The sequence below is a fragment of the Aedes aegypti genome, chromosome 2 (assembly GCF_002204515.2).
Source record: "Aedes aegypti strain LVP_AGWG chromosome 2, AaegL5.0 Primary Assembly, whole genome shotgun sequence".
In the NCBI taxonomy this organism is placed as follows: domain Eukaryota; kingdom Metazoa; phylum Arthropoda; class Insecta; order Diptera; family Culicidae; genus Aedes; species Aedes aegypti.
In genome coordinates this window covers 433,316,970-433,331,937 of record NC_035108.1, presented here as the reverse complement: position 1 = coordinate 433,331,937, position 14,968 = coordinate 433,316,970, and the positions used below count along the sequence as shown (strand labels likewise).

At 39.6% G+C, this 14,968-nt stretch overlaps 1 protein-coding gene across 5 annotated transcripts in view; it reads right to left on the bottom strand.

Moving 5' to 3' along the window:
* The window catches only part of LOC5575585 (disintegrin and metalloproteinase domain-containing protein 10), a 290,899-nt gene extending 280,733 nt beyond the window's left edge, over positions 1-10,166 (bottom strand). For 2 of the 5 annotated variants that reach the window (XR_002500943.1, XR_002500942.1), the window contains exon 1: positions 9,896-10,149. The gene's annotated coding sequence lies outside the window, so the exon portion shown is untranslated. Of the gene's footprint in view, positions 1-9,213; positions 9,868-9,895 lie in introns of those variants that run through there. The other 3 variants (XM_021847790.1, XM_021847793.1, XM_021847792.1) reach the window with 2 other exon arrangements.
* Between the last annotated feature and the right edge of the window lie 4,802 nt (positions 10,167-14,968).

The window sequence follows — 14,968 nt, the reverse complement described above, 5'->3', positions numbered from 1 at the left end:
TCTATGTATAGTAAAGACAAATGTTATAGATGTCCTAAACTGGATATGCACTGGAAATTAAAATTCATTTAACCATTTTTTTTCTATGATTACTTATTTTACTGACAGGATATAGTAATCACCCTGTACAGACAAGATAAACATGAATGAGATGAATGTGCACCAAATATTCGAGTTTTTTCCGTATTTCCAGTGAAACCTCCATTAGCCGATGTTCAATAACTTGATATCGTCTCATGGATGCATACTAAAAACCAAATTTTATTGTTACTTTTATACTCCTTGTGAACATTTTTACAAACTATTCCCGTTCCATGACTCGATACTTCCATAAGTCGATGGTCACTTCATCACAAGTGTGATTTTGCAAGTTGATAATAAATTATATAGCATTGCAACAGCTATTCAGCTGAATATTGTAGAAGTTTCAGCAAGATTCTACTTCTCAATTCATAGAATCTTCTGGAACTTTGAAATGTGTCACAACAGATGAAACACTACAAACAGCATTCAAGACTATTTCAGATTAGAACACTACAACAGTATTGAACCCACGTTCTCAATGGAGTATGGCCAGAACATAAATTTAGGCGATTTTGCGGTCATCAGTATCATGCGATCTGAAAGATTATACCAAAGACAAATTTAAAGACTTCCATGTCCCTTGCAGTTTCCCAAAATTTTATGGCTCATAAGGTAATCTAGAATGCCGTGAAAAGTGTACTGCGATCTGTCAAACCTGGGTAGTACCCAGTGGGTACCTTTTGCACTACCGAGGGACCAAATGCAGTACTAGAAGTGGTACCCAATCTGAGCTCGAGTGTGACGGACCTGATTATACGTAGCATTTTGCTCTAAAATTTCGTTGGAACGTGGCTAGCCACGTCGGGTAAGCTAGTTACTGAAATATCAGCATATGTCTTATAAACGAATTCTTAGAGGAGTTCTGGAACAATTGAATTAAACATCCTTCGTAAAATCACACGAGGAAATTTTAGACCACTTTCTGCAAGAGAGGACCTCCCGGAAGAATCACTGGAGGAGTCTCTGTGTTGCCGACCTACTGTGCGTTAACTGATAACGATAGTGTGCGTGTCGAGATCGATTTGACCAACGTTCACCATTCCACCAAAGATAAAGTCATCAGTCAGAAAGGAGCATACAGCTATATCAACGTGTAGTCGAACTGTTGAGTGGCAAGTAGATTTACAATCTTTATTGAACTATTATTTGGAGATTCACTATTGAAAATCTACTGTTGAACATTAGAAGAGATTTGATACTATATATAGCGTAAATTAGTTAAATTCAATCATTTATTGTCCATTCAGGGTTGATTGATTTCGGCTGCCGAAGATTAGGTTATCTGGGTCTGAGGAAATTATAGATTAATCGTAAGTTGGGAATTAAATTTCATCCTGAATTATTGCCTATAACGTACATGATTATTGATTTGAATTTTCTGTTGAGAATTGATCATCATAAAATCTACCGGGCAAGGAAAGTGTACTGAAATGTAAGGAAATCCTAATTATATAATCATACAATGTTGCTAATCGAAATCAATAAACTTCTAGCTTTAAACTGCGCTACATACAAGCTTCTGAAAGGTGTTATACCTGTCCTGGTGACGATCCCCAACACTCTGAATGTAATATTGATGAAAAGTTCGAAGAAATCACTGGAAAAAGTGCTGTAGCTCTACGTCGAGGAATCCACGAGCAACTTTTTTGTTTAAACGTCTCGTCGACAACTCTAGAATTTATACACAATTTCTTCCAAGTTAAAATCTTGGAAACTATCCTGCATTGAGATTTAGCGTCATATTTTTTTATGCTATTCAACACAGACGCAGACGTGATAGAAAGACTTATAAAGCCATTAAATATTAATGTTTTTTGTTTTTCTGTTTAAACTTGCCTACAACTGGAAACAATAAAATTTATATTGGAATTTCAGTATATGTACTGGTTACGAAATTATTTGCATCCAATGTGACGTCCATACCTGTCAACTATTATACCATGTTACAAAAAGTCCTATGATACCTACTGTTAAATAAATTGCTGAAACATTAGAAACCTTATGCTTGAAATAAGAAACCATACATGAACCAACCAAGAACCTAAAACCAACCATACATAAACGAAGAAAACAAAAACAATCCAAACAGGACTCAGGAGATTAAAGTTTTCATAAGATTTTTTTAGTGAATCCGGCTAGACATTTCTTCATGAACAATTTATATGTTGAATAACGGGTACATATTACTGCTCGAATTACTGTAGAACTTTTTTCATGATTTTTTTTTCCAGGAATTTCATCAATAACTAATTTATGTATTGGCTCAAATAATTCATTTAGGGTTTTATTAAGGTATTCCTCCATAAAATTGGTTCAAAATAACTTCAAGATTTCAAAGGATAACCCAAGAAATTAATACAGAGGCTTCACCAATAATATCTTTAAGAATTCCTTTGAATTCCTTGGTCTCACATTTCCCAAAAGAAATCCTAGAGTATATACAATGATTTTTTTTTTCTCCATTTCGCTTTGTGTGGCTGCTTGGGCACGTCAGGAGTTAATCATCAATATTAACCTCCTTTTCCCGGGCAGCCTAGATAGCCGCGTAGTGTCGGTAGCGGTTGTTTCAACTGGCTAAGAATTAACACTACGGACTGCCTGTTCCGGTGGTAAAAGTCCACCTCACAGGTGACCCCTAATTTATGGTGTGATGCGTACCGTGCCTAAGAATGAATGGTTAGGGGGGTCTAAATAAAACCTAACCGCTAACGGAGCCTGTGGGGTACCAGGGCGCCCTCCACAGTATTGAGTCCTTCCTGTGCTACCCGGAGCAATGATACAGGTGACCTTGTGTTTCTCCGAGATAATCGGCTGCCCTTCTTCAGTCTCTGTCCTGAGGCTTAATAAGGGTGGGATTATGAATATGTTGACATTTAATTTAAATTATCACCTATATGGATTCGCATTATGCGTTTTACACAGTGTATTCTGTGCTCTTTCGCCTTTGGCGACTTTAAATAAATACCGATCTGGTTTTTTCGTTGCTGGTCTTTTTCGTGCTGAGATTGCAAAAAGCTTAATCCTGCCTAGTTTGGGTAGTGGCTACGGTTAGGTTAGCTCAGATCAATCTTCAGCATAAAAGAACAGCAACGATCAATCTTTGCAGACTCATGCAAAATGGTGCAGCCCAAGTGGCGCTAGTTCAAGAACCCTACTTCTATCTAGGTAACCTTGTGGACCCAGTTTTTGCTACTTTCAGCAAACTTGAAACGGCAAACTCGCGCTCCATGCCCCGCGCATGCGTGCTCGTTAATAAAGCAATCGTTGCTACACTCATTTCTGAGTTAACTACCAGAGATGTATGTGCTGTCACAATCGATGCTTCTGTTGGTGGCCTCAACAGAAAATACGTCTATTGTTCGGTATATTTACCACATGATGAACCATCCCCAACGGATGACTTCAAACGAGTTGTCGTACACTGCGTAACAAAAGGCCTTCCGCTGATTGTGGGCAGTGATGCCAATGCTCATCACATCATCTGGGGCAGCTCGGATATCAATTTGAGAGGCTCCAGTCTGATGGAATACTTAAGTAGTACAGACCTTGGATTACTTAACATAGGCAATCGCCCAACCTTCATGGTTTCTAATAGAGAAGAAGTGTTAGACATAACGCTCTGTTCGAATAGAATCAGTCACGAGTTGACGAATTGGCATGTATCCGATGAGGAATCATTATCTGATCATCGCTACATCTTTTTTGAACATTCAAATGTAATTGCGCAGACTTTGCGTTTTAGGAATCCCCGGTCAACAAACTGGGAACTCTATATTGAATTGGTTGCGACCAAATTTCATGGATATTCTCCGTCCATTGAAAATCCAAGTGATCTGGATGATGCCGTTGATACTACAACATCCTACATTATGGAAGCTTTTGAAGAAGCATGTCCTTTGCGGTCTGTAAAGACTACAAGAGGGACCCCATGGTGGAATTCCGATCTGACTAGACTCAGGAAACAATGTAGAAGGAGTTGGAACAGACGCCGTTCAGCTAGATCAGAGTCGTGCAAGTCGGCTCGCAAGGCTTACAAGAAGGCTCTTCGTTCTGCTGAACGATCCGGCTGGAAAAACCTTTGTACAAATGTTTCCAGTTTGAGTGAAGTCAGTCGGCTGAACAAAATCCTTGCAAAGTCTAAGGATTTCCAAGTGAACGAAATTCGCTTACCTAATGGTGACTTTACTTCTTCCGATGAAGAAGTTTTAGAATGTTTATTCAATACACACTTCCCCGGATGTGTGGACATAGCATCTACGGATGAACCAAACGTCTTTTCATGTAGTTACGAGTCTCTGGCCTCGGCTCGCAGTATCGTAACTACTGAATCGATTCAATGGGCACTTAATAGTTTTGCTCCTTTCAAATCTCCAGGAGCGGATGGGATTTATCCTGTTCTGCTCCAAAAGGGATTTGAGTTTATCAAACATGTTTTGAAAAAGCTACTTGTAAGCAGTTTTGCTACCGGGTACATTCCCAAATCCTGGCGTGATATTACTGTAAAGTTTATCCCAAAAGGAGGACGTGCGTCGTATGAGGAAGCGAAGAGTTTTAGACCAATCAGTCTGACCTCTTTTCTTCTGAAATGTCTGGAACGCATTATCGATCATCACATCCGTGATGTTTATTTGGCAAACATGCCTCTTCATGTGAATCAACATGCTTACCAATCTGGAAAGTCCACTGTGACTCTTTTACACAAAGTTGTATACGATATCGAGAAAGCATTCGCTCAGAAGCAATCCTGCTTGGGTGTTTTCTTGGATATTGAGGGTGCCTTTGATAACGTGTCTTTCGATGCCATATTGGAAGCCGCACGAAACCATGGGTTACCTACAATGATTACCAATTGGATACATCAAATGCTCAAAAACCGACATCTCTTCTCGACATTGCGTCAAGCAGCGATTCGAAAATTGAGTGTTTGCGGATGCCCCCAAGGAGGAGTCTTGTCACCACTTTTGTGGAATCTCGTAGCAGATACGCTATTGAGGCAACTCAATAATTGCGGTTTTCCAACTTATGGATTTGCCGACGACTATCTAGCTCTGATAGTTGTTATGTGCATAAGCACCCTATTCGACCTGATGCAAAGTGCTCTTCAGGTAGTCGAGAGTTGGTGTCGCCAATATGGCCTTTCGGTTAACCCGAGTAAAACATCTATTGTTCTTTTTACGGAAAGACGAAACCGCGATGGAATTCGACCTTTACGTCTTTTTGGCACTGAGATTAATGTGACTGATCAAGTAAAGTATGTCGGAGTCATTCTAGATTCCAAACTTTCATGGACACCTCACATTGATTTCAGAGTCAAAAAAGCTTGCATGGCCTTCGGTCAATGCCGGCGAACCTTTGGTAAAACTTGGGGCCTCAAACCCAAATATATCAAATGGATTTACACAACAGTTGTTCGACCAATATTGGCATATGGATGTCTTGTGTGGTGGCAAAAGGGCGAAGTGAGAACAATCCAATCAAAATTGGGCCATCTCCAGAGGATGTGCTTGATGGCGATGTCTGGTGCGTTCTCTACAACTCCCACAGCAGCGCTTGAGGCCATTTTCGACGTTGCGCCACTACACATATATCTTAAACAAGAAACACTTTCTTGCTCTTACCGTTTATGGGTACTGGATCTACTGGAGAAAAATCCAGTGAATCGTAGATCTGCACACACTTCGTTGTTTCCACTTTTGGTGAATTGGGACAAAATTGTCCTTGCTCCAAGTGATCTCACAATTGCTTGTCACTTTCCTTACAGGACATTTATCACACAATTCCCTTCACGGGAAGAAGGGACGTCTGGCTATTTGGAAAGAAGTATATCAAACAATATAGTATGTTACACTGATGGCTCCCTCCTTGAAGGGAGAGCTGGTGCAGGAGTATATTCTCGTGAGCTAAGGCTGAATCAGTTTTACTCACTTGGTAGAAACTGCACCGTTTTTCAGGCGGAAATATTTGCTCTTATGTGTGGAGTACAATCAGCACTTTAACAACGCGTAATGGGTAAAGTCATATACTTCTGTTCAGATAGTCAGGCTGCTATTAAAGCTCTCGCTTCGGCCAACTCAAGGTCGAAGCTTGTTATCGCATGTCGAACTCAAATTGAGGAACTGAATTCAGTCAACTCTGTAAACCTTGTATGGGTACCAGGCCATTCTTCCATCGCTGGAAATAAATTGGCTGATGAGCTAGCTCGCGATGGAGCATCGCATGACTTCATTGGCCCTGAGCCGGCTATTCCAATTTCGAAGTGCTGGGTGAAGCTTCAGATAAACTCTTGGGCGGCAACTCAGCACAAGCAATATTGGAATAGTTTGGAGTCATGTCGTCAAACAAAATTGTACATTACTGAGCCATCTCCAAGGGTGGCAAAGTATTTAACAAATCTGTCAAAGCAGAATTGCAGTCTCTTGGTCAGAGCATTGACAGGCCACTGCCGACTCAACTATCACATGGCAAATATTCAGCGTGCTGACTCATTTGTGTGTGATAGTTGTGACTCCGATTATGGAACTTCGTATCACCTGATATGTAACTGTCCAGTTTTTTCGCAAATGCGATTCCAATTACTTGGTAAACACTTATTGAGTGAAACTGAATTCAAAAGCCTGAATCTTCAGGACATTCTGTTATTCTTAACCCGCTGTGGTAATGAGCTATAGGCTCTCTACGCTCATGCATTTTGCAGTGCCCTTTTTAGGGCGCTGTTCGAACCCATTGTGGTATGGAGCTACATGCTCTCATTTCGCTTATGCGATTTTCCCTCTGCAAGGGACCCCACTCCTATTTCCTCCCATCTTTCCCTTCCCTTTCCTCTCCCATCGGGTAGATGATGAAATAGGCTCAAATATGGCGATGGCACAAATCTCCCAACTGGTGGGGAACGTGCCTTTGGAGCCGGCCTTCTGATACCTGATATACAATGATTTTTTTGTCTCCATTTCGCTAGGAATTCTTCCAAGATTTCCATTAAGGACATTTTCAAGCAATTCAATTTCTCCAGAGATGCCTCAACTGATTTGTTAAGATTTACTATAGAATTGTCGATCGATTTTTTCAAGAATTCCTCTGAAGATACCTGTAGATATAACTCCAGAGATTCATCCTATGATTTCTTCACAAAGTCCTGTAGAAACTCTTCGAAAAATTCTCCAAACCCCACTTTTTACCTGTTCGACGAATCGGAAAATGGTGTCGGATCTTATGCATTGAACATTTTGTTGACATCCTCCATGAGCATACAGGCACATGTACAAGAATGATAAATTGACAAGGAAAGCTCTCAGTCAATTAATGGCTTATTTTATTAAAAGCCTATGCACAAATTTCGTAACACTGAAGGGGACAAAAAATATTGTGAGTTGTTTTCCTCAAAATGTTACAGCCCATACACAATATGTAGAATTTAAATACCAAAAATAGTACGAGGGTGTGGGTAGGTGTCAAAAATTTTTGGAGCTATGAAATTTATGATAAACCCTTGAACTGCGAGAGTGCCAACTTAGCTGATAAACAGGCACAGTCTTAGAAAGAATGAGAAGAAGATAGTTGCCAACAAAATATTTCGAAAGAATAGCTGACATAAAAGGCGGCATCCATTTATTACGTAACGCTAAAATTGAAAATTTCTGACCCCCTCCCCTCCATCCGTAACGCTTTTTGAATGAAAATTTTTAATTTTTTGTATGAGCCGTAACGCTTGAGCCTACTCCCCCCTCCCTCTGAAGCGTTACGTAATTTGTGGACGGCGCCAAAGAAGGGAAAATATATGATGAACATTACATTTTACCGACGAACTTTATGCGCCATTAATTACCAATTTTCATTAGAGACGCATTTTTGCCCGCGAAACAAGATACTACACTGTATCTCATACCATTCGGGGTAATGGCTCATTCGGGGTAGTGGCGTTCGGGGTAATGACCCATTCGGGGTAATGGCTTTCGGGATAGTTTATTCGGGGTAGTGGCGTTCGGGGTAATAGCGTTCGGGGTAATAGCGTTCGGGGTAATAGCGTTCGGGGTAATAGCGTTCGGGGTAATAGCGTTCGGGGTAATAGCGTTCGGGGTAATGGAATGGAGCCGTTTTACGAATATATATTGGAATCTTCATTTCTACCAAAGCTCTACTTATTAGATGTAAATTTGTTGCTGAAAGTCAAGAATTTGTAATTGTGAAACAGGTAGATTTGAGGTTAGGGAATCATCACTGAATTCGCGGATGATATTTTGAAGAAATTTCTAGATACCTACATTTCTGAAGGAACTTAATCCCTAGTCGATCCCTAGGCATTTCTGGAAGACATGCTTATAGATTTTTCATGAAACAATCCGAAGAAGAATTTCTGAAGCAGTTCCTGTGATAAATTCACGAAAGAATTGATATGGGAATAGTTGGAGAAACAACTGGAAAATTGACGCAGGAACTCATTGCCAAATTTTCTGGATAATCCATGACAAAAACAATGAAATAAACTCTTGTATTTTTTTAGAGCTACTAGAGTAACTATTAGAAAAATCAACGAAAAGCTGGACTGGAAGCAATGGGAAACCCCTCGGCTAATTTTGCTACGGGACAAGCTGTTATTATGTAATTGAAATGTAATTTAGTCTACAAATTGGATTCTTCATTAATCATTTATAATGTCAAATTTAAGATAAAAAAGGCGCAATAAAATTGTATTATACTATGAAAAATGTGCTTTTTCGAACAAGCTACGGAAAACTAACTTTTTCTTCGCTAATAAGGCAGCGTCCATTTATTACGTAACGCTTAAATTTGAAATTTTTGACCCCCTCCCCCCCTCCGTAACGCTTTTTGTATGAAAAATTTCAAATTTTTGTATGAGCCGTAACGCTTGAGCCTACTCCCCCCCTCCCCCTAGAGCGTTACGTAATTTGTGGATGCCGCCTAACTTAATTCATTCCAGGAGAAGGAAAATGGTGACTTTTGAGACCATGTTGTTTAAAAAAGAGACTATAGTGAACTTTTTATACAATTAGAGGCTTTTTAAATACCTGCTACAAGCCCTGAACGATCCATCGACATGCAATGATTGCATGTTTTGCTGTCATTGTGTACCAGAAGTTCATTAGGTTTATGATAAATAGAATTAATACTTACAAAATAACGATGTCCAAAATAAAATCGTCTGGACGTTAACTCAAAAATGATATCGGAAGCAAACTACCATTCTAGCAACACTGCTGTTTGCACTCTCTCACTCACACCACACAGTGGTCAAAATTCTGAGTCCATTGAACAAATTATTGCTAGTTATATTTTCACTTCTCCGAACAATCCGAACAGCATCAATGAAAGTAGATTACATTTGGGTAGGAGAAGGTAGAATTCAAATATGGGTTTCCAATGAAAGCTTTATCAATAAGTTGAACATAAAAACCGATATAACAACACCATCAGAACTAAAAACTCCAGGCTGAAGAATGCAATCAATCTATTGAGCTTTCCAAAATTTAATCTGCTCACAACAATCCACCATTCAGCACAGTTTCTTCATGGCACCCTTCATCTTTCGTATCCGTTCTTCACCGTCTTCTGTCCTATCTGGCCATCCATCCATCCGCCGCCGAGTGACTCATGGGAGGAGGTCGTCCAAAACTGGTAGAACCAGTTTCATTTGCTCTGATTTTCCTTCTCCATTTACACACAGTTCAATCCAGCGGCCCGTGGGGTATATTCTTGTTGCTTACGTTTTTTGTGTGCCAATCCTTTATGCTATCCCACCATATGAAGAACCGATCCAAAAAACCAGAAACAGAACACCAATCATGGAAGCACTCACTTTCAAAGACACAAATAACAATCCGCCCTGCAGATCTTTGGGAGCGAAGATTTTTTCCACACACCGTAATCGATTCCACGAAGCCCGATGGCCGCGGATAAACCGTCAGAAAACAGCTCAGCGCACCAATCAAATTAAATAAAACACAAAACCGAAACCGCGACGAAAAGAACCACCGGACGACGTTCACTTTCCAGAAAGAGAAGACCACCGCGACTTTTCAGCCAGCACGGGAAGAAGCCAACACGTAAACTGAACAACGGAACGCGAACGACGAACTCTTCGCGAGACGAGACAGACGGGAGCGAACAACGGAACGGACTCTCTCTCTTTGTGTTGTTGACTGCTCGCGGAGAGCACACGCACAGAATTCAATCAAACAATGCTTCAAAAACATTTGAGTAAAATCAATAACTTATGATCGATAATTGAATTAACATAATTCTAATTCATTACAATTGAATTATTGGTCCATTTTCTGTTGAATAATTAATCTTCGGTAACGAAATATTCTACTTTCATTACTACAAACGCATCAGTATACGATATGCTTTTCTTGGTGAACGGTTTTTAGAGTGCGCAACTAAAGTAACGAGAGCAAAAAAAAAACCAAGAGCTGGGGTGGGAATTCTGTCAGTTTTTGAAAGTGTTGCACGTGAGCTAAAGACATCAAATTAACAACAGGGCAGTTATATACACGTTCACTTGAAGCTACGCAGGCAACCCCGATTGAAGCGTGGGTCACAATGCCCTATGGTCCAGAAAGCAGTTTTACGCGGATTGATGCGGATGAGATGTATTTTGATCTATGGGAAATTTCTTGCAAGTAATGCTCAAGAAAAGCGTTTTTCTTTGATCGCAGATACGCAGTTGAAGAAAAAAAGTTAATTCAAATAGAGCTCAAGGCCCAAACGCAATGATAGCGGAACGGCAACGGAAAGCGGAACCGGTTCGCCAGCATGGACCTCAACAAGCTTGTCGACTCAGTGTTAGTTCAATTTCATTCGTTGTCAGCTCAGTAGAGATGGTGTGGTTCATCCTGGCGAACCGGTACCGCATTCCGTTGCCGTTCCGCTATCATTGCGTTTGGGCCTTCACTGTAGAACATTTCTTAACCATTTCTTGCGCAGAATTTTTTACCTTTCTTGAACGGAAAAACATACCTAGCTTCAAGCCTGAATCGCTGCTGACAAGTAATTTCTTGGCCTATCCTGATGCATGGGAAATTCCTGCGAAGAATTGATCAAGAAAGTGTTTTTTTTTTCTGATCGCAGTACGCAGTTGAAAAGAATTAATGTCAGTTCAAACCCCGCATAAATATTAACTGTACTTGATACAGTAACGAAAATAATATGAACACAGATACTAATGTTACCTGTTAGAGCTATGTTTACGGTACAATCCACTTTAAATGGTAAAATTATAAAAACGGCATTAGTTGTTGAGGTTACCGCAAAGACTATGGTATACAAACAGTAAAACCGTTCACGCTTTGTGTAACTGTTCACGAAGGTAATCGAACCATAACGGCTAATGTATCTGTCTGAAATAAACAAAACGGCAAATTTGCGAAGTGTTAATTTTTGTCCGCGAAATTTTGTTAATAATTTGTTCCGATCTCGATCCTAAATGGATGAAAATTTCCACAAAATCATTGTGGTAATCAAATCCGTTCACGGTAAGTAATTAAAGTGTTTTTCTAATAGTTCTCTTGATAAATACTCAATCTCTGTGTAAATTGCTTCCAGGAGAACAATTCCAAAACCTGCCAACGTCTTGCAATGCTCGTGTCTATCATGCTCAACGGAAGCGCTGTAGGGCCATGGCAATCCCGCAGTATGAAGGGATTGCGAGAAACTAAAAGCGAAGGTAAGTTTTATCCATTATACCGATCTACGAGAAATTACATCTCTTGTTATAGTTACAGATTATGTTGGAGCAGGAGGTTGGCCGGAAGTTAAAATTCGATTGGATCTAGTGCTGTTGCAAATTCTGGATTGTGTTGAACAAATGAAATGTAGTATATGTTGTGTCAATAAATAGTGTAATAATTGAAAAATGAGTGGGATAAACAAATTCCCAATGCAAAGTGGAAGAAAAAAAACATCCGTGAGAACCATACCTTGAACTGTTCTATGAAATGGTAAAACCATACCCCAACCATTTTTCCATTTTAGGTTATGAAATTACCAACCATATGTGGTAAGCTATTGTTACGGTCGTCTTTCAAATATTGTATGAGAAGAACTTGATTCTCGAACGGTAAACATTCTTAACAACCCGTTGTTGATATGGTCGAATCTCTGAAAACATTATTCATTGAGATTGAAACATTACCCAGGAATGGTTCAGTTATGGTTAGTAGTACCATATCGAATATGGTTGTTAATGGAACATACACCATTGTGAGTGATGTTTCGATAAGGTTCGTAGGTATGCGGGACAGGACTCGCTTAATGAGAATATATACTACGGTGTGGAAGAAGAAGCAAAGGCTATGTATTAGTAACAAGAAAAAACGTAAACAAAAATCTAATAACTATTTTACACGGATTCTTATGGGAGCTCGCTTGCTTGTAGTTGTGATACATTTTGCACCGTACACGGATTTCACTCACACTAAATATCGTCTTCCTCACCTCGGTATATATTCTCATTGGGAGTCGCTGTAGAAAATAGATCATATCCGTCGTAAAATTTTATTTGCTCATGAGATTTCTTTCAATTCACTGAACAAACTTTCCTAAGGAACCCATATGTTTTAAAGCCCCTAACTATTGAAAAACAATGAAAAACTGGCGACACGACAGTTCACCCCACGTTTCCCTACAATTTATTTTCCTCCGATTTTTATAAGATCCCTTTTTCCTCTATGATTTTATCTCCACGTTGTGGTGAATTTTGATCAGCTGTTCCTCTGCGGTCTCCGGTCAAGCTTCTGGATTTCCTCCATGATCAAGATTTACTCAGGTGTCGCAGATCATTGATGCGTGACACTAGTTCTCTCTTTCATTCTTTCGATACTTTTATGCAGAGCACATAGTGACGTCAACCGAAAAACAATAGAAATATAGCAGCACCTAAGTGAATTCAAACTTTGTTATTCTTCAGATTTGGGCGCATTTGTTTCTTTTTTGGTAATGGCGGTGACTGAAATCCCACATCCGTCCCGGAAACGACCTGGTGGTGCTGGCCGTCGAAATATCCATCTTAACTGGTTTCAACGTCGGATTAACCCTTTATTTCAAGACCCCAAACAAGTGGAAGCTGGAACCAACAGGAGAGTCATCGCGACGAAATTCTTCACGACCACATTAAATATCTCCTTCTTATCCTTCTCAAGAAGTTGCTGGGGTGATTCAGTTGAATTTTCGAAAAGGGTCCTATTCTATCGGTTTTGCGGCCAGTAGGAAATTGGCAACGAAAAATTTTACTGCGTGGCAGCATATCGTTTTGAAGCTGTTTAATTCCAACTAGAAATCCGGAAGATTGTCGCTTTCAAGGTTGAAAGAGCAGTTCGATTGATACCATATTATTGATTCGGATTTTGCCCTGACGTCCATGGATATCCAAGAATAAAAATGATATGCACCCGCGCAGTGAAATCTTCGTTGCAAGTTTGCCGCCGGCCAAACCGCAAGAGAGCAGCATCTCTAGAAAGATTCGCGAACTAGACGAAACTGACAAAATGTACACAAATTAAAAAACTATGGACCTATGCATGGGTTCACTATTTGACGTTTTAGCGGTGCCGTGTTATTTATGTGACCATGGCAACCAGTGAATTCGGCACCACTCAAACGTCAAATAATGAACCCGTGCATAGGTCCATGGACCAATGCACAAGTTCATTATTTGACGTTTGGGCGGTGCCGTGTTATTTACGTAACCATAGCAACAAGTGAATTCGGCACCGCTAAAACGTCAAATTAGTGAACTCGTGCATTGGTCCATAGCGTTGAAATTGCAGCTTGATTGTCTATTCACTGCACTTGAACTTTTTCCATGTCGATAATTTAACTATTCAAAAAAAACGCAAATTAGTAGAAGACGAAACTTTACCTCATGCAAAACCACACACTGTATTGATTACGCCTGTGTTTTTGTTTATCAAAGTGATGGGCGCATCTGAAATCGAAATCAAAACACGGCGAGAGTAAATGGCGACACTGCAAACAAAAAATAAACAAGGCGTACATGGCGGGCTTAATTGAATCCAGAATGTAAACACGGCGCAAAAGTAATAGGCGACACTGAAAATAATATCGATTACAGGCTCATAACATTGGGCGATACTGGCATTCTTGAGTGCGTTTAAGGCGAAACCTTATAATATTTTTTTTTATTACGAAATAGCTAGGGAAATTGTAGGAGATGTGTGTGGTATTGATGAGGATTTTGAAACTAGGTTTATGAAATGTGTATTAAAATGAAAAAGGTTAAAGTTTGAGTATATTTTCTCCAATTGGGATTGAAAATTGTACATGAAAATTTCATTGATTATTTTCTCATTGTTATTGATTTGTCAGATAGGCTCTTATCGCGAATTCCTCTCGATTAGATTACGGTACATTTAAAATGGAAGTAAAATAAAATGTGTGTATTAACAAAATTATAAAACTAAGCCCTTAATTTTCCCGGTTTTGGCTCTTTCCCGATTTTATCAACTCAAAATGCAGGATGGGGCTGATAAAATCGGGACATTATTGTACTTTCAAATTAGTGTGCACTGAAATGAATTTTATTGTAGAAACTACTGAATCCATGGTAGAATTAAGAACTGCACCAACGATTTTCAACCGACTACATTAATCTTTTAACTCTACCAAAACATAGTCAACATCACTACACAAGAAAATTTCTTCTGCTGATAATAAATCTTCGAGCTGTTTAGTAGAATACCTATAAGTAGATGAAAAAACCGAATTTAGTACTATACCATTTAATTCCACTAGAGTTTGTATCCTTTGACAGATACACGTATTTCGACCTCAACTGTAAGGCCGTCTTCAGTGTCTTCAAAGTCGAGTCTAGTACACGACATTGAAGACGGCCTTACAGTTGAGGTCGAAA